This window comes from Crinia signifera, chromosome 2, assembly GCF_055691185.1.
Source record: "Crinia signifera chromosome 2, ASM5569118v1, whole genome shotgun sequence".
NCBI classification, from domain to species: Eukaryota; Metazoa; Chordata; class Amphibia; order Anura; family Myobatrachidae; genus Crinia; species Crinia signifera.
In genome coordinates this window covers 257557528-257577668 of record NC_139218.1, presented here as the reverse complement: position 1 = coordinate 257577668, position 20141 = coordinate 257557528, and the positions used below count along the sequence as shown (strand labels likewise).

The following is a 20141-nucleotide window of genomic DNA, read 5'->3' as shown; positions in this document are numbered from 1 at the left end:
CAGTACTAAGGATAGAGATAAGGGATAATGGTTCTATGCACAGTACTAAAAATAGATACAAGGGATAATGGTTCTATGCACAGTACTAAGGATAGACATAAGGGATAATAGTTCTATGCAGTACTATGGATAGAGATAAGGGATAATGGTTCTATGTACAGTACTAAGTATAGAGATAAGGGATAATGGTTCTATGCACAGTACTGTGACAACATCAGCTCATAACTGCCATCCTACAGGTTGTTTTTGAAAAATGACAGGAGTTGGTTGGCTGGCACCTCGGGACGAATTAATGTGCGTACGCAAATACAATTAAAATTTAGATTCTCTAGTCTATGGAGCTGCTAATGTTAACAAGTGAAGCTACCGCCCAGGAATGAAAAGAGACACCCACTGGACAAATCGGAAGCTTATTCACAATTACATATTAGCAGACTATACTTAATTACGGAGACGTTCAAAGCTAAGGGTAGGTCTATGGTGACGTAAGCTGGCCAGAGGAGTAGCCAAAAGGGGATTTTTTTCCCCCGTAAATTCCAACAGCCAATTCCTGTCAATCACTCTGTAGCAAATTTCACAGTGGCACCTACTACATGCATATTGCAATCACCGCACATATGCAGTCCCTTCACTGCATGATAATCAGCCCTTTACCTCCATCCACTCTATCTCTGTTTATGCTCAGTATATAGGGCCTGATTCAGAGTCGATCGCTATTGTTCGAATTCATAATTCGTTTTATTACTTAATTACTACGCATGCCTATGTATTATAGTGCGCATGTGTGAGCCAAATCACATCAAAAATATCAAAAATATATCATCGCAACCTGCTGCAATTTGACTGACAGGAAGTTAGCGTTTGGGGGTGGGAACCTGACATTTTCTGGGAGTGTCAGAAAAAACGCAGACGTGCCCAGGCATTTTCAGGGAGGTTCTGTGATGTCAGCACCTGGCTCGATCAGCCTGTCGCAGAGTTGTGGAAGGTTCAGACTTACTAACATATTGTAGGCACAGAGTGGAAGAATCATTCCATAGTTTGTGAATTGCGTATGGCTGTGCGTCAGGACAGCAGATAGCAATATTTCCACAATTCACTCGCAGATTTACACAAGGGGAGTTTTTTTTTTCTGTCTGGGCGGTAGCTAACTTCTCACCAATTTGCAGATGAGCGATCAGGTCTGAATCAGGCCCACGGACCATAAAAAAATCCAGTCAGCTCCTGTAATTTTACAGAACTGAATAGAACAATTTTGCTTCATTTTAATTTGATATTTTACTCATGCAACATTGGGCATGATGTTATTATTATTGATGTGGCAACAGTAGGTCCAGAAAGACAAAAACAATAGGAAAGCAGCAAGACAATAAAACAGAATTTGCTCATGGCCTAAAACTAAATCTAAAACTATGACCTGAATCATGTACTTCTTTTGTGATACTCGTATTTTGTTCTTTAAATTTTGTTATATCAAATACATATTACACAATTGAAAAAATGACAGGAGTTAATGTTTTAAATATTTGTAATTGAACTCATCTGTGTTGTTTTGTATATGAAATGGTTTTAATTGATCTCATCTGCTTTGTTTTGTGAGTCATTTAAATTTGTTAGTTAATCTCATCACTCCATGTCAGTCATGTTAGTGTGAAAAAGGGGGGAAGGGGGAGGGGAATAAATCATTTGTACAATAGATTGATTATTAGTATTTTTGACAATTTACATATCCTTAAAGCATATACATTGCAAATCAAGATTAGAAAATGATGTTAATAACTTGGAAGTTACCATGGCAAATACAGTAATAGGACTTTATTCTGGTTCACTTGCAAAGGCAAATTCCTTCTCAAATGGACAAAACCATGTGGGGCAGATGTAACTTGTGCAGAGAGATTTAGATTTGGGTGGGGTTTTACTTCAAAGTCAGATCTATATTGCAGTGTAAAAATAAAGCAGTCAGTATTTTCCCTGAACAGAAACAAAATAACTGGGTGAGTTATTTTTTTTTTCTGTGCAGGGAAAATACTGGCTGCTTTATTTTTACACTGCAATATAGATCTCACATTGAAGTAAAACCCCACCCAAATCTAATTTTCTCTGCACAAGTTACATCTGCCCCACCTTCAGTGCAGCATGGTTTTGTCCATTTGAGAAGGAATTTGCCTTTGCGAGTAAGCCAGAATAAGGGCCATATTACGTTTATGTTGATGGCAGAGATTTTGTACTATATCTAGAATGAAACTAGTGTTTGTATTTCTATTTTGATAAAGTAGACCGACCATAGCATAATCAAAAATAAATTAAGGGATAATGACTTTCCCTATTTAATTGATTTATAAATAAACCTATTATTTCTTGTGTTATATTTATTACACTGTTCAGTAATTGCAGAACCTGCCTATTCCACATACATTTTAGAATCAGGTTTCTTGTTAAGCTATCCATCCAAGCACAGAAGATAAATGAAAACCACGGGTGCTATATATTTTTCCACTTATTATATTGGTATCAAAGATATATCAACCTTTCATTTTGTTTGACATTTTTATTTCTTGTCACAAAGTTTGTACAAAAAATGACTGTGTAAAACTAAGAACAGTATATTCTCCTGGCAAAACTTTTCCAAAACACCTTGTAAATCACTGTCAATGAGGGCAAAATGGACCCACTGGCATTTAAAGTGGTTACACGTAAAAATTCAATACACATATTGTAGAGCTAAAGGTGGCAATCCTGGAAGGAAGGTGTTTGACATTTGTTTCCAAGCAGCCTATGCTTATGTTTTTTACGAAGCAGTTTATGTACAGTAAGATTTTCCTGGATCCAACATTTAAATTCTGTATCAGAACTGATAAGATGTATTTTCCAGGCAGCACATACAGTCAAATCGTTTCTTACTCCTATTTTATAGGGATGTTTACTACATATTCTGGGTAACAGATGGTTACATAAGTAGTGTAACAATGTTAGAAATCTTCTGTGGCATTGTCCTATTGTTTTGGTGCTAAATGTTCCCCTGCCCCAGCCCCCCCCCCCCCCCCCCTCTGGAGCGAACAGCTCGGCGAGTGTGAAACTCAATGAAGCTGTTCGCTCCTGGGGTTTGAAATGCGCATGCGTAAACCCCCCACTATCGGTCAAGGGGCCAAATTCGGACCCGAATGAACGGATCTGAATCGGCCTCATTATCCCCTCAACCTTAAAAATTCCTTTTAAAAATGAATTAACTACTTCAGGGTTATCAGATACACCTCTGTCAACAAATTTGACCACCACTATATAAACACTCCCATATCCCCATCAATAATTAATCCCATGTTCTGTTTTTTGTGAATGTATCTGTGTATGCATCCAGGGCCAGATTAACAATGGACCTGATGGAGCTACAGCTCCAGGCCCACTCTCCAAATAGGTCAAATTTTATAGCTGAGTGTCAGGGCTTTCCAATGAGCCCAGCGCTGCTTTGCTAGCCCCCCGGGAACCGGAGATACCGCCAGGCAAATCTGGAAGTTTTTCCCATAGGATAACATGGGACCCGCTAATTCCGACCCCACTCGGTTCCAACGGCTGCCAGTTCCCCCTCCGGCATCACAGAAGCTTGAGGTTGATCTCAAATCACTGGGCCTTCAATCTGATACCAGGCTGGTCCATATGGGTTCATTGGTTCTAAAGATATTGCGGGTAAACCGTTTATTTCATTTCTGAAATGTAATTTCATGGCTGTTCATGTATTCCCCTTTGGTAATGAGCATGTAATCCCACATGGCAACGAGCATGGAACCCCTGGCAATGAGCATGGAACCCTGGCAATGAGCATGTAGATAAGCAGCACTTATGTAGCATCATTTTTAATAGGTATTATGGTGTTTGGCATAATACGTAATGGACATTATGGTGTGTGGCTTAACATGTAATGGGCATTATGGTGTAAATTTTTAATACGCTACTTTGGCATGCAATGCCCCTGTTTATCGAGCATATTGTGCATTATTGCTCAATCTGTTTGGTATAGTGTTTATTTTGGCTCAATCCATGTGGCAAAATGTGAATTTTGCCTTAATCTGTGTGACATAACTTGAATTTTGATTCAATCCATGTGCCATAGTGTGAATTATGGCTCAGGATGTGTGAATTTTGGCTCATTCCATGTGGCATAATGTGTAAGAGGCAAGTACAGTATAATGGTGTTACTATTGTGTTGCATGATTTGGGGTATATGGTGTGGTAAACTTAGGTGACCACATAAAAGGTGCTGCAATGTTGTTTACCAAGTTTCGGCTTTCAATATTTTTTTTTATGGGCGGTATTCAATGTGGATTTTGGCGATGTGCAGTGAATCCTGTTTAGGATTCGCTGCACATTCGCCACTGGTCGCCGCGTTCCGGAGCCTCGCCGGCTCCGGTATTCAACGAGTCAGGGGCTCGCTGCCCCTGACCGGCGAATTTGAGCTCCTGCGGCGAACGCCGCAGGGAGCCTGAGGACGGTGGCAGGCAGGGAGATGGAAGTCTCCCTGCCTGCCCCAGAACGTTTGTGGGGGGGAGGTGGGCTCCCCGGGTGCCAGGCAGCACAGGCTGCCCCCCAGGGGTGCCAGCAGGGGACCGCGTATATTCACTACACCCGATCATGAATATGTAATGATCGGGTGAAGTGAATATATGAATATATAATGAGCGGCTCGGTTCCGGCCCCCTGCTGGCTGCTCTGTGTAAAAATATGTAACAATATTTTTTTTTTTATTAAATATATATTCATGAATATTCAGAATAAAATTCCAGATTATTTTACACCAATTGTAAAAAACAAAACACTTTATTTTAAAAGTTCACATTCCACTTCACCATAAAAAGATAGCGATTGCTACTCGGTGAATCATGGCAAAAAAAAACTTGAAATGTATTTGCCATCTGGTCATTGAATAGGGTGATTCACCGTTTTAGTCAGAAATTCGCCTTACAGCACAAAATCGCCATAAAAACCTGGCGAATCAGCCTCATTGAATACCGCCCTATGACTGGAGTGCCGCCTAGCTCCACAAGTATCTTAGGACATTGACGTCCTGCGGGTGCACCTTTGGAGGACACCCGCCAATATATCTCCCTGCATTTTTCCTATGCCAGCCCCCTGCCTTTCCCAGCATATATAATTAGTTGAAAGTATTTACACAAATAGATACACACCGATGAGCAGACCACCCAACCAGAACACTGGTCACGCCCCCACATTATTAGGTGCTGGCCACAACCCCTATCATTGCGCATATTAGACCCTTGATAATTTCCAGCTCAAGGCCCATTTAGACCTTAATCTGGCACTGTAATAATAATAATTTTGTGATGCATTCACAATTTCTGCAATGAGCATTTTTTTCTTTCTTTGTGGGCAGCAACTGTTTGATCCCAGCAACTGCTTTTTCTCAACTGAGCGGTCCATGTTGAATTAGGCCAATAGGCATCATGTGTTCAACATCAACTTTGGGCCATGTTAAGCTGACGTATGGGTAATTGTGCCTGTTTCAGGATAGTAACAATCTACATCAGGTTTCAATCTAACTCATTATAAGGTCTTTTGACTATGTGCTGCAATGCACAATGTGAAAAATAAAAGGGGCAACACACACACATACTGTACATACATACATACACACACATACACACACACATACATACACACACACACATACACACAGATACAGTGTAAATTTGCTTGCACTCTTATGTACTTGATGTGTATATATATATATATATATATATATATATATATATATATATATAGTACAGAGGAAGACCGCACTCGCACACATCTAGTGCAACTTGGGGTGCCTTATAAAGAGTGTATATTTTTAGGTATACACCCAAATATAGTCCAGGGTTCCCACACACTTGTGTAGGATATAGGGCACTCGCCGAAATTAAGAGTGTTAAACTCAATAATTTATCATCAAAGGCATTGATTTATTCCACAGAAAAGGTGCTTCATATGCTCCAACGTTTCGGTCCGTGCCTTGGACCTTTGTCAAGGAGCTTGTTATGAAGAAAAGAGCCAGCGTGGTTAAAGGTGGAAGGAACCTCCAGGATGGGGAGTCAGCACTATATATATATGGAGTGCCGGTTATCCCCCCTTCTATATATATATAGATATATATATATATATAGTACACTTACCCCCCCCCCCCCCCACTGCGGAAGGAGTCCAAACCGGCACACGAGTAGTGAAGAAAAAAGATGTGGTTTATTCCATAAGTACAAGAGTTATAACAGCGGTCCCGACAGCTGTTTCAACTGGGCCCTACCAGTCTTCATCAGGGGCACGAAGACTGGTAGGACCCAGTTGAAACAGCTGTCGGGACCACTGTTATAACTCTTGTACTTATGGAATAAACCACATCTTTTTTCTTCACTACTCGTGTGCCGGTTTGGACTCCTTCCGCAGTGGGGGGGTAAGTGTACTGTATTACTATTATGGACCAGGCACCGAATTCTACTGTTTAAATGATTGGAGTGCCGCCCTGTTACCCAATCCCTTATATATATATATATATATATATATATATATATATATATATATATATATATATATATCTCATACCTCACAACTTCTATGCAGAAGGAGGAGGGACATGAGAAGCGCACAGAAAATTTCAGGGGCATGGTCTAATGAAAGGGGCATGGCCTATACTCGTGGCTCCCCCATGAAGCCATGCCCCCATTTTGATGCTATGGGGGCATGAGCCAGAGGCTCTATGAGCCTCTAGCCATGCCCATAGCCCCCTGGCTGCGGGAATAGACGCTGTGACGTTTCCTGGGTAATAGGGACTGTTGGGACGTATATATATATATATATATATATATATATATATAACCAATCTTAGGGAAGAAGCAGCACTCCAGCCTTTAAACGAACTCGTGTTTAATCAGTCACAGCAAATAACAGCAACGTTTCAATACAAGGGTGTATTTTCCTCAGGCTAGTGAATCACCAAATTTACTGACCTTATATACCAAAGACCGCGTCTCATCGACGGCGTGTACGCCGGGATTCACTGACGCTAACCAGTGACGTCACTCTAAACAGCCGCGCTGCGGCAACATAGTGTACAACGGTTGTCATGGTGTTAAGAAGCTCCATTGTAGAGCTATTTAAATACAAGATAAAGTGCTAGCAGTGCTACATTTAAGACAAAACTACATATGACGATACATACACATAATACATATACACACAGATGAGACTAGAGCCATATCAAATGACTAAATGCGAACTTACGATATATATATACTTATAATTAATACTCCTTGATTTCAATTAATGGCCTTTGAGGACCTTTCCTTAATAATTATAAAAATACATAAAGAAAACAGAACCTTAACGAAGCCTTATGAAAGGACACCCAAACCTGATGCTTCATTCAAACCCCGAGGGGACAATGTATCTAACCACATAATCCATTTACTTTCCCTCTGTAACAGCCGTAACCCCCTGTTGCCACCTCTAATGGATTCCTCAACATGATCTATCATGCGGTATTTCAAACTGAGTAGGCTATGCCCCATCATTGCAAAATGACGGGCTACTGGTTGTGGACTGGTGCCAGCTACCAGTGCTGCCTTGATTGCCGAGCGATGTGCATTCATGCGTTCTTTAAACGCTCGTTCGGTTTTCCCGATATAGCTCTTACCGCACGGACAAATTATTTGATAAATCACAAATTTGGAATTACACGACAAAGTGTATCTGATGTTTATGGGTTTCCCCGACTGGGGATGATTAAACACTGCTCCCGGTATCATAAATTTACATGTTACACATGTGCAACGTATGCACCCCAAAATTCTCCGTTTGGACATGACCTCACTCACTACCGGGGTATAAGTTTTAACCAAAGTATCTCTGAGATTTCGAGATCTTTTATAACAGGGCAGGAGTTTAGTGTCAGCTATTTTTAGATCAGGATCTGACCTTACAATGTCCCAGTGATTTTTCATCACCCTGGTGATTTCAGTGCTGGAATTAGTATATGTACTTACCCAGGGAATGAATTTCTGCTGTTGTGGCCCTTCAAGAGGTTTATTTTTGTTTTTAGGGGTAAGTAAGGAGTTTCTATCTAACTGCATTACTTGGTTCTTAGTTTCATTAAGTAAATCACTATTGTAACCCCTTTTGACAAATTTTTCCACCATCTCTGACATCTGTTTCTCTGCTGTAGCTGCATCTGAATTAATTCTTTTGACCCTCATCAATTGGGATCTGGGTAGGCTACACATGGTACTTTTGGGATGACAACTGGATGCATATAGCAGATTATTCCTGTCTGTTTCTTTTGAAAACAGGCAGGTTTTAATTAACCCTTCAACGAGATCAATTTTTACATCCAAAAAGTGTACAGAAGACCTACTCCTCTCAAAAGTGAATTTGATAGGACTGGTACTTTCATTGTGACAACTGATGACACTCTCCAATTCATTCACTGGTCCCTGCCAGAAGAGAATCAAATCATCTATGTAGCGGGAGAAGAAAACAATCCTCCCCGCTACCTCAGAGCGACTAAAAAACACCTGGTGCTCAATATGGAACATGAAAATGTTTGCCAGGGATGGTGACATTGCCGATCCCATAGAGCAACCAGTTTTTTGAAGAAAAAACATATCTCTGTAAAGAAATTTTTTTTTTTCTAAAATGAACTGGAGTAATGTCATCAGGAATGACAAATCAGGACCACTATACAATACATGATCAGTAGGATACTCTAATACCGATTCCAAACCCTCTTTGTGGGGTATTGCCGTGTAAAGGCTATTCACATCAATAGTGAATAACCACACTTCACCCTCCATTTTTGGTAATGCTTTTAACCTGTTGAGCAGAGATGTAGTGTCCAACAGGTAATTGGGGTGAGCCCTGATACAGGGCTGTAGTAGACTGTCCACATAAACAGCAATACGATGAGTTAGTGACTCTCTAGCTGCCACAATTGGCCGACCCGGTGGATCCACCAACGATTTGTGGATTTTCGGGATGCAGTAAAACGTCGCCACTAGAGGGAATGGAGGAAGAAGTTTGTCCATCAAATCTTTAGAAATCACTTTTTTATCCACAGCTGCAGAAAGAATGTTCTTTAATTCTTTGTGGAATTTTTGTGATGGGTCAGATCTTAATTGTAAATATGTTTGCTGATCCTGGAGGTGTATCATTACTTGGTCGTGATATTTGGAGGAGTCCTGGATCACCAGGGCCCCACCTTTATCTGCTGTCCTGAAGGTGAGTAACGGGTTATCAGCAAGGTTTTTAATAATTTCATGTTCTACTTTGGAGAAATTATTTCTGGCTTTGTTCGGATTAGATAGTATAGAGGTCACATCTTTGTGGACGATCCTCATGTACGTTTTAACCGCTGGGCTAAACGACTGAGGTTCGAAAGTCGATTTGGGGAGTATCTTTGACAACTGCGCTGGAATAGCCGATTGTACCGATATTGACGGTTGTACAGTGGTGGGTATGGGAATTTTGGCATAATGTTCTTTAAGTTTCAGATGTCTGTGTAGTTTATGTTTCTCAATCATCCATTGATCTTTATTGTGGACTGTAGATGGTATAAAAGAGAGACCTTTATTCAGGATTTTTTCTTCCAATGGCGTCAGCGGGTATGATGATAAATTTACCACCAGGCTGTCTACTTTACTGGTGGTTTTGTGGCTCTGCCTCTGCCTTTTGGCTTGACCGCCGCGCCTGGTACGGCTACGCCACCTCCTGCCACTTGGGCTCGGGTACGCGCCCCTAAAGGGAGCCCTGCAGATCCGGGACCCCCCGTCCCTCTACCTCCTTCACTCTCACTATTTGTGGAGTAAAAATCAGTGGATGAGTCCTGATCTCTGGGTAACCGATTCCTTTGACGTCTGAAAAACGGCTTCCTCTGTGATGGATACTTCTGGGGATCAGTCCATCTGTACACCAAATTAGACTCATAATCCGCCACCACTTTAGACTTTTTTTCTTTTTTAAATTTCAACAATTTGCGTTTGTATGTCAAGATTTGGTTGTTTAGTTTCTCATACCAATCGGTCTGGGTGTCTGCCAACAATGCCTCCTTATGCTCTGTTTCAAAAGTCAAGATTTTATCTTTCACAGTGTTAATCTCTTTGGTACACTGTTCCACTATTAAGGTAATCAAATCAAATGAGCATTTATTAATGATGGCTACCCATTTCCTGCAAAATGCAGGGTCGGTTTTACCTATAGTTGGGCTATTACGGACACGGAGACCACGGGGAATCATTTTACTTCTATGATAGTCACTCAACGTGGAGCCATGTAAAAAATAGTCCGTCTGCCTTTTATGCAGTTTCAGTAATTCCTTAAATAACTCATCACATGGCGTTATTTCTACCGTGTCAGAGGGAGTAAATAGTGCTTTCTCTACCTCTACATCAGAATAACTGAACATTTCACCCCTCGGGTAAACCGACTGTTGTAGACCTGGGATTTCTTCACCTGTAGGCACAGGTGCTTCGAGTTCCGCCATATTAACACTTAGATATTCCCCACAATCTCAGTGAAACCGTGCAATAACGTGCAGACCTTGTGCTTTTAAAGGTGAAATGAATGTCCATATAAAATGCTTTAACCACCACTGTAACAACACTACTCAATAACCAGTAGACATGACAATCGACATAACAACAAAAGATGACATCACCTGATCTTCTTTGTTCACACTCAGGGGTGCCTTGACTCTGGAAGATTTGTCCAAAATGCCAAATAATCCAATATATAGAAAAGAGGGGGGTCCGGCAGCTCCACTTATTAAGTTCCTCGGCGGGTGCCCGCTAGCAGCTGTAGACCAGCTATATAACCAATCTTAGGGAAGAAGCAGCACTCCAGCCTTTAAACGAACTCGTGTTTAATCAGTCACAGCAAATAACAGCAACGTTTCAATACAAGGGTGTATTTTCCTCAGGCTAGTGAATCACCAAATTTACTGACCTTATATACCAAAGACCGTGTATTATGTGTATGTATCGTCATATGTAGTTTTGTCTTAAATGTAGCACTGCTAGCACTTTATCTTGTATTTAAATAGCTCTACAATGGAGCTTCTTAACACCATGACAACCGTTGTACACTATGTTGCCGCAGCGCGGCTGTTTAGAGTGACGTCACTGGTTAGCGTCAGTGAATCCCGGCGTACACGCCGTCGATGAGACGCGGTCTTTGGTATATAAGGTCAGTAAATTTGGTGATTCACTAGCCTGAGGAAAATACACCCTTGTATTGAAACGTTGCTGTTATTTGCTGTGACTGATTAAACACGAGTTCGTTTAAAGGCTGGAGTGCTGCTTCTTCCCTAAGATTGGTTATATAGCTGGTCTACAGCTGCTAGCGGGCACCCGCCGAGGAACTTAATAAGTGGAGCTGCCGGACCCCCCTCTTTTCTATATATATATATATATATATATATATATATATATATATACTGTTTATCTGTCCTGTAAATATATATACTGTAAAATCTGTCCTGTAAATATATATACTGTAAAATATACTGTAAAATATTTTTTGTGAAGGTCATTGGTACGCACAAGCCACTGACTATCACCATTAGTACAAAAATGCTGTCTAGGAAGGTTTATCTGGAATATAACTATGAATGTCAATATAGTTATAATGTATTGCAATTAAATGCAATGCAATCTTTTTAAAAGGCTTACAGGACAGCTAAAGTATAATGCTGCATAACAAGTACAATGTAAGCTGTGCAGTTACATACTTTAATAAATATTTGCATTAATGTTGTAAAAGAGAGATGGAGAGCTGAGATGGTAAAAGAAAGAGCTACTCCATCGAATTACTGAAATATAAAGCCAAGAAATATATCATATAAAGTTACTTCACAAAACAAAGCAGGGACACCTGCTGCCTCCGGGCTGCCGTCTGTACATTCCTGAGTCTTGGAAATAAAGGTTGCAGTCATGCTCTCCCTCCCTCATACTGTAATTCACACAGGATAGATAATTGCCATCATAGGTTTATAGAATAGTAAGTTTCAGTATAATAGAAAGCACTGAAATTGCATTAGTGTACAATAGAACTTAGTAGGAACACCACTTATTGTGGAAAACCATGCAATTGGCAATTACTTATTTTATTTTTATAATTTTCTTAATGTAGGTGATTTTATCTAAAATTTAAATGGTCCTTTTATTTGATTGTTTTATGGGGTCTGCAATCTCTTCCTAAAATACAGTACTATAAAGGTAGAGGATAATAAACTATCAGTCAAACAAGAAATATCCCATTGAGGCTGCTAGATGGGAGTAGTGACATTGGCCACAAGCAGTGCAGTAGCAGGGCAAAAATGTGTTCCATAACCTCTGGCTGGGGCCAAGCAATAACTGTGCAGGGCTGTAGTGGTATTCTTATCAAGGAAATGTTAGAGTCTAAATAATGGTAATGTCATTATGAGGAACAATATCCAGTTATAAGGCAAATGAACAACCAAAGGAAGCTAATCTTTTCATGCGGACACATTGGGGGTTATTCTGGTTGATTCCCGAGGCTGCAAATTTGCAGCCTTGTGAGTCCACCAAACCCCGCCATGCGAATGGTAGCCTCGGCACCACCCATTCGCAAGGGCGATTCCCTTGCAAGGACTGCGAATGGATGTTGAACAGTAACATCTATTCGCAGCCTAGTGGGCTCCACCAACATCATTCGATTGTCGTCGACCATCAAATGATGGAAAAGGTGCATACATATAAAAGGGACTCTGAAGTCACTTACATATGTGTGGACGCTCGGTAGGAAGTGGGCGGCCAGCTGACATCCGGTGATGTCAGCTGGCCTCCTCAGGACCATCGTGGAATTTGCATTAGAACACCTAGCGTTATCATGGGAACGCCCATGAAGCACTGGGCATTCTCATATGCAAATGGCAAGGGCCGCTGCCCCACACCCCCTGCCCGCACACTTGGGTGCACGCACACAGCAAACACCCTGTTCGCCGTTGCCGCATGCACCCGGCGTATGCACATGCACAGAAAGGACCCTGCACATGCGCATACGCTCACCATCAGACCCCTTGCAAATGAAGGGGTCCGGACCGGAATCAATGATTTTTAGTTAGTCTAAACAAATTTCCACTATCATTTTGTTAAAATGCAGCCATAATATGCTGAATGAAGCACTGCATTTACTACGTAAAAATGATTGCGTATCGGCTAAGACTTTTCAGAGTGGTTAGGATCATTACCTACAGCCTTAATGCCATGAGGGCAATTTAAATGATTCCCGAGAGAGCAATTCATTTGTTCCCTCGTTAAGACATGTGCACTGCGTGAGGGTGGAGGTATTTGCAGCAGCTTCATGAGGTGGAAAGAAGAAACTTGCAAATTCTCCTGACTGGGAGTTTAAATGGGTGTTTCTAGCACAGGTCTGGTTAGCATATAAGTGCTGATATACATACACCACAACAAACAGCGACACCCCAGGCAGGAAACAGGAACTGCATGGGTTTTCAAAGATGGCGGGTGCTAGAATGAACACTAAATGAATAAATAAATACAAATTAGAGGTGCTAATCTATTGGATCTGAAAACTAGTCAAAACACCATTTCCCTGGAAATCTCAAATACGTGAGATCCAAGATTACAATTAGAATTCACAAAGCAATAATGTAGCTGAATACTTGTAAATGGGGGGGGGGGGGGGGAATTGACAGGTGATCATAAAATGAGATATTAGCCCAGATATGTAGCTAAACATAGACAAATTGTTTACCATTTACCATTCTTGGCAAATAAGCACGGTATTTAGACATAAAAAACATAGCACAGATATTGATGCAAATAGGCTCAGGGATTCAGTGATTCAGTGTTGTGAAATTGTTCTGGCAGCTGGAACAGCTGAATGAAAAAAAGAATAAAGTCAAAGATAAACACAGTTTAAACCCCCAGACTACATATTCCTATCAAGACTGTGATGTCGAGCACATCTGTACACCCAATCGTATTCATGCCCAGTGAGTAGGTGTTAGCTCACATGTGAGAAATATCTGCCTGTGGGATCACACATTTCGAATTACTGCAAATCATGTGATAATTAGAAACTATTCAGTCCTCCCTTAGAGGTGTTTGTTCCCTTACAGTTTGCAAGTGTTTGGGAATATATAATGCAGCTAAAGAGTCAAAGTTTGGAAAGATTATAATTACTGTTAACACAGAAAGATAACTATGTAATAAACTAGATTAAAGTTTTCATGAGTCTGAGAAAAAATGTAGTTTATTTTCAAGTGATCAAAACACATCTCAAAACTGGGAGACTTAGGAGGTCATTCTGGTTCACATGCTGCGAAATTCACAGCTTTGTGTGTGCTTTAAATGCCGCCCACTACGTGCACAAACGACCCCCCCTCGCACTTAAATATTCGCGCACACATGTCATTGGATGTGTAGCATAAATATCCATTTGCAGCTTGTGTGCGGTGAAGGAAATTTTTCAATGGTCGCTGACCATTGAATGATTTCCACAGTGCATGCAGATCTAAGACACACCGCAATGCCCCTCACACAGTATGCAACACACCATAATGCCCCTTACACAATGTGAAACACACTAATTCCCCTTACACATTATACCACATGCAACAATGCCCATTACACAAGAGAAACACATACTGGGCCAGATTCTTTAAGCTTCAAAAGTGATAAAATGGAGAGTGATAAACAGCCAGCCAATCAGCTCCTGTCTGACATTTTTCAAACAGTCTGTAACATGGCTGGTAGGAGCTGATTGGCTGGTTGTTTATCACTCTCCATTTTATCACTCTTGAAGCTTAGAGAATCTGGCCCTATGTATTTTAAAAAAAACACTAAATAAAACATTTTAAACGTATTATTTCAGTATAGTAATATTGCTGCTGCTGTAACATAAAGCCCAGCTTACCAGAGAGAAGCTGCAACAGCAGCCAGCCCAGCCGGACCCTTAGGGCTGTTTCACACAGTACGGTTCCTGCCGCACGGTGAAATCCCGTACGGTCAGGGAGCCGCGCCGCACTCAGAATTTTATAATGGCAGGGATGGCCACAGCCCGGCAGCCGTCCCTTCCAGTGGGGGGATCCGGCTGCAGCCGTGCGGCCGGGCCGTGGCCGTCCCGTGTGAATGGACACAATAGTGTCCATTCACAACTGCTGAGTGCGGCACGGCTCCCTGGCCGTACGGGATTTCACCGTGCGGCAGGAACCGTACTGTGTGAAACAGCCCTTACTGTCACAGCAGTTTGCCACTATGAGCTGGAAAGCCTGGAATGTTTGTGCACAGCTGTCCCCCAGCCACCGGGCCCCATAGCAGCTGCACCCCCTGTACCCTCGGCGAACGCGCACAGGAGCGATTCATTCAGAATGACCCCCTTAGTTTCTCAGCTAATGATCTTATATTGCATGCCGTATACTTAAGCAGCACAGAAAGAGATACAATAAATGAAAAAAATGATTTGCTGTCTTATTTCATTTAAAATATCTATTTTATTGTATGAATAATAAAAATATGCAAAAATAACTAGTTGTAGTTTGGGAAAGGCAGAATATGTTGGCACCTTACTGTAAATGTGTCAGACCCTCTCCCACTGATCTTTGCACGTGGGAATTAGCAATCTGAGTGTATAAGGAATCACAAGAAATATATTTACAAATTTGCATCCAATCTGACCTAGAATTGCTTCCATTGATTGGGGTCAAGACAAGAATTTGTGTAAAATAGGAAGATGGGCAGGTACAGTATAGTGGTGAAAATGACTAATTACAATAAATGAAAACTCTGTTAGGCTTTACATTACACAGTCTTGGTTGTCTATCACACAGAACAACCTCAATGGGGGGGAATTAACTAAGATGGGAGATCTATTTCACATGGAATGTTGCTATGGGTATCAGACACTATCAATTATCTTCTAGAAGGTGCTAAAGAAATACAATAGAAAATTTGGTACTTACTGTATGTATTATCACGGCGCCCGATTTTTCCATCGGCTCGGAAAAATCTCGTAGAGCGCCACGATCGCATCACTTGCGACCAAATCGCGCATGCGATGCGATCAATGCGATCGATGTGATTTTTCCATAGGAATCAATGTTAAATGGTTCCAAATGTTCCCTGACACCCCATTTCACATTGGCAATGTTAAATGCCCCCCCGGCCCCCCCATTAGGTGTATGCCCCCTCATTATTAACGCCACCCCACCATCAACGCCAACTCGAAGCGTGGCGAGCGCAGCGGTACGCGTCCTCCGACCTTTTCATACCGCCACTATCCACGTCGGTGTGGAGTTGATTTTATATAGTGTGGCGAGCGCAGCGAGCCACCGAGTCCGAAGCGTGGGGAGCGCAGCGAGCCCCGCAAGGGGACGCGGAATACGTGCCCGAAGCGTGGCGTGCGTGGGGACGCAGATTACTTAACATGTATTTAGCGTCCGCTCGCCACGCTTTGGGCTGGTATTCCTTCGTCCGCTTGTCACACTATATAAAATCAACTCCATGCCGACGTGGATAGTGGGGGTATGAAAAGGTTGGAGGACGCGTACTGCCGCCCCTCACGGGCTCGCTACGCTCGCCACGCTTCAGGTTGGCTTTGATGGTGGGGTGGCATTAACAATTCGGGGGCATTTGGGCTAATACACCTAATTGGGGGGGGGGGGGGGGCCTGGGGGGCATTTAAGATTGCCTCTAAAGTAAAAACGGGTGTCAGGGACCATTTGGAACCATTTAACATTGATTCCTATGGGGAAATCTTGTCGATCGCGTCAATCGCATCGCATGCGCGATCTATATAAGCCAGTCCTGATCTTAAGTAAATCATGTGTCTCTTATTAATGAGATGCATTAGCACCCCGACTCTATGCCACCGATGTCATCCGGACTGTTTCACATAGGAGACTTTTATCTGCTTACCACTGAGTTTCTGGCTGAATTATCCTCAGATCAGCTAGGTTAATTAGCTGCCATCAACCAATAATTTCTACTAAATTAACTATTAATTCAGTCAAGGTTAATTTACTCTGGAAGCCAATTATATATAAATATGGGAGCAGGAAAACTTCCCTTAGAAAAAATAGGTCAGGTTGCTCTGATAAATCCATATGATATACAAGTATATACTGTACATTGTCATGTAAAAGCCAATTGCACCACTTCAGAGTACAAGTCTTCTACACGACTACATTTAGCAGCAATTGTATTGCCATGTTTGAAATGGCCCACTCAGCCATTCATACAACAGAACATTTACATTGCCTGCTTTTGTCATAATAAAGGGGTTCTATAACCTACAGCTATAATTAACATGATTGACTGGGTTGACATTGTTAGACATCCTTGTCTGTTGCTCTTTATTTGCATTAGATTAATTTTACTACTGCTTTGCATTTATTTTCTAGATCCCAGCTTTGAAATGTACAGTATAAGTAATTGACTACAACATATTTCACATAATTAGTTTTACATTTTGGGTACATGTTTCCTAGCACGGCGCCCATCGCATACCATACTTAGTGGTGTGCGATGCGTGCAATGCGATATTCATGTTAAAATAACAGGACTGCTTGTACAATGAAATATCGCATAGCATTGCATGCCAGCAAATGGCATGCAATGCGATGTTTAATTGTAAAAGCACCCTGATGGGTGCTTACAATGTTAAATGCACCCCCATTGTCAATGCCACCCCCACTATCAACGGCAACCCGAAACGTGGCGAGCACAGCGAGCCCGCATAGGGTGGTGGTACACATCCTCCGACCTTTTCATACCCCCACTCTCCACGTCGGTGTGGAGATGATTTTAGATAGTGTGGCGAGCGCAGTGAGCCACTGAGCCCAAAGCGTGGTAAGCGCAGCGAGCCCCGCGTGGGGACGCGGAATACGAGCCTGAAGCGTGGCGAGCGCAGGGAGCCCCGCGTGGGGATGCGGAATACATGTAAAGTAATCCGTGTCCCCTCGCGGGGCTCGCGCTCGCCATGCTTCGGGCTTGGTGGCTCGCTGCGCGTTTTACCACACTATCTAAAATCAACTCTACGCCGACGTGGATAGCATTCACTGCGCACGCCACGCTCCAGGTTGGCGTTGATATTGGGGGTGGCATTGCCAATGGGGGTGCATTTAACATTGAAAGCACCCATCAGGGTGCTTGTACAATTAAAAAAGGATTTGCATCGCATGCCGCTATATTGCATGCGATGCGATTGTATAAGATGTATTAAGATCAAAATCATGGGCGCCCTGCTACGAAACAAGTACCAAATCTTGTATTAAGGCAGGAAATGACTGTGAATTCATGTTGGATAGACTGTTCTCTCATCATTTGCTTACATGATTGGTGTTCTTTTGTTGTGCGAGGAAGGCTATTAGGGGTTTGGTGAATTTCGTGTGGACACCTGGTAGCAGCCCTACTTATAATTAGTGCTAGGCTGCCACAGCGAATTCTTCTCAGATTTGAAGTGTTATTACAATTTTTTAATTGAAGCTGGAGTTATACAGGAGTTAAACAGACGGGAAACATAAGGAGTACAATGGAGAATAATCTGTCATCCAACTCTGCACCTATGGACTGCTTTCATCTAACTACTTACTCTGAATACCCTCCTGACTAGCATCCACCCATGCGTCTGTACCACTTTGCTCCCTTATAGCTAAAAATATCATCTGCTGCTCCCAGAAACACGTGGAATCTAATTCCATTTATTTTATATTGAACTTACCACTGTTTTAACAATTTCATGCAATTGTATTTTACTTCCTCTTTACTTCCTCTTTTCTTCCTGTAACCCCGACTGTATGTTATTCAATGGGGTATTTAATGCTGTGACTACAAGCTATGACAGCGAGCAGTGCCGGTAGCTCGCTGTCAGAGTATTCAACTGTCTCCCCTTCACAATTTCCACCTCACTGGTTCCATTCGGCGAGGTGGAAACAGTGAGTTTGGCCATTAAAACGGCTGCATTTAAATTAAATGTAATTTGCATTTTTATTTTATAAAATGTTTCATTGTAAATCTGCCATTCACATTTCTTAGTAACTGAACACAATATTCTCACTTGCATACATGATTTTTCAGTTTTATTAATATATTGTGTACAATTAGGTTATTGTGACATTATTATTATTTAGTACTAACACTGCCAAGAGCACGTTTCCTTTACACTATCATGGTTAGTGACAATACACATTAGTATTATATGCCTATCACAAATGCTACTATCAGCGCCAAAGCAGGGTGAGTTCCAAAACATGTGACATCATGACATCAGTCTAAGAGGGTGTGACTGCAAGCACCAGTAGAAAAATAGCCACCTATGTGTAATACTGAGACAAAAAAATTATTTTATCTAGCTTAGAAGTGGTTGGATGTAAAATAAAGTGCCTGTTTCTTACTGATATACTTGGGGACTTTAATAATATGTATTAAATCATTTTTACACAAATAGTAAGATAATAATTAAGTTTGTTTTGTGTTCAACTGTACTGCACTTGGGTCAAGGAATTGATCTCTTTAAGATCATTTTTCTAGAAGACAAAAAAAGAAGATAAAATAACACTAGTCAAAGAAATGGCATAAAGCTTCCTATATTGTTATATGACCTTTATAGATGACCTATTCTAAAGATTTTTTTTAGATTTCTACAGTTATTTTTTTTTATATATCAATTGTGTTTGTACATTCTATATTCTGTGAGTGGAAACTGTAGCTGTAAGAAAGAGATTTAATTGCTTTGTTATATGTTAAGTCTAGACAGTATACAGTACAAGCAGAAAATTAGATATGTAAGTGAGTGCATAGTGGGAAGAACCTCTTGTCTATAAGAATAAATGCAATTGTAATGTCAATTTAAAATGAAAGTATATATTTTAACTAAGCTCTAAGCAATAAAATTGCTACCTTCTGTGTGTAATTTTTATTATCAAATAACCGTATTCACTTTTAGCAATTCTGAATAAATTGACACAGCTTGCAAGAGCTATTAACAATTCTATGTGGGTGTTTTGTGTTTTAATTCTTGGAAAGTTTCTTAAGTATTGTAGTACGAGGCTATACCATTAACAAGCATGGGATGTAAAAGCTTCACCCTTCAGTTAGTAGACCAGATGCACTTATGAAAGTTAATTA

General features: G+C 41.3%; 1 protein-coding gene across 13 annotated transcripts in view; it reads right to left on the bottom strand.

Annotated features, from left to right (window-relative positions):
* The window catches only part of DMD (dystrophin), a 1973025-nt gene that overhangs the window by 354298 nt on the left and 1598586 nt on the right, over nt 1–20141 (bottom strand). The gene's annotated exons all lie outside the window — the stretch shown is intronic.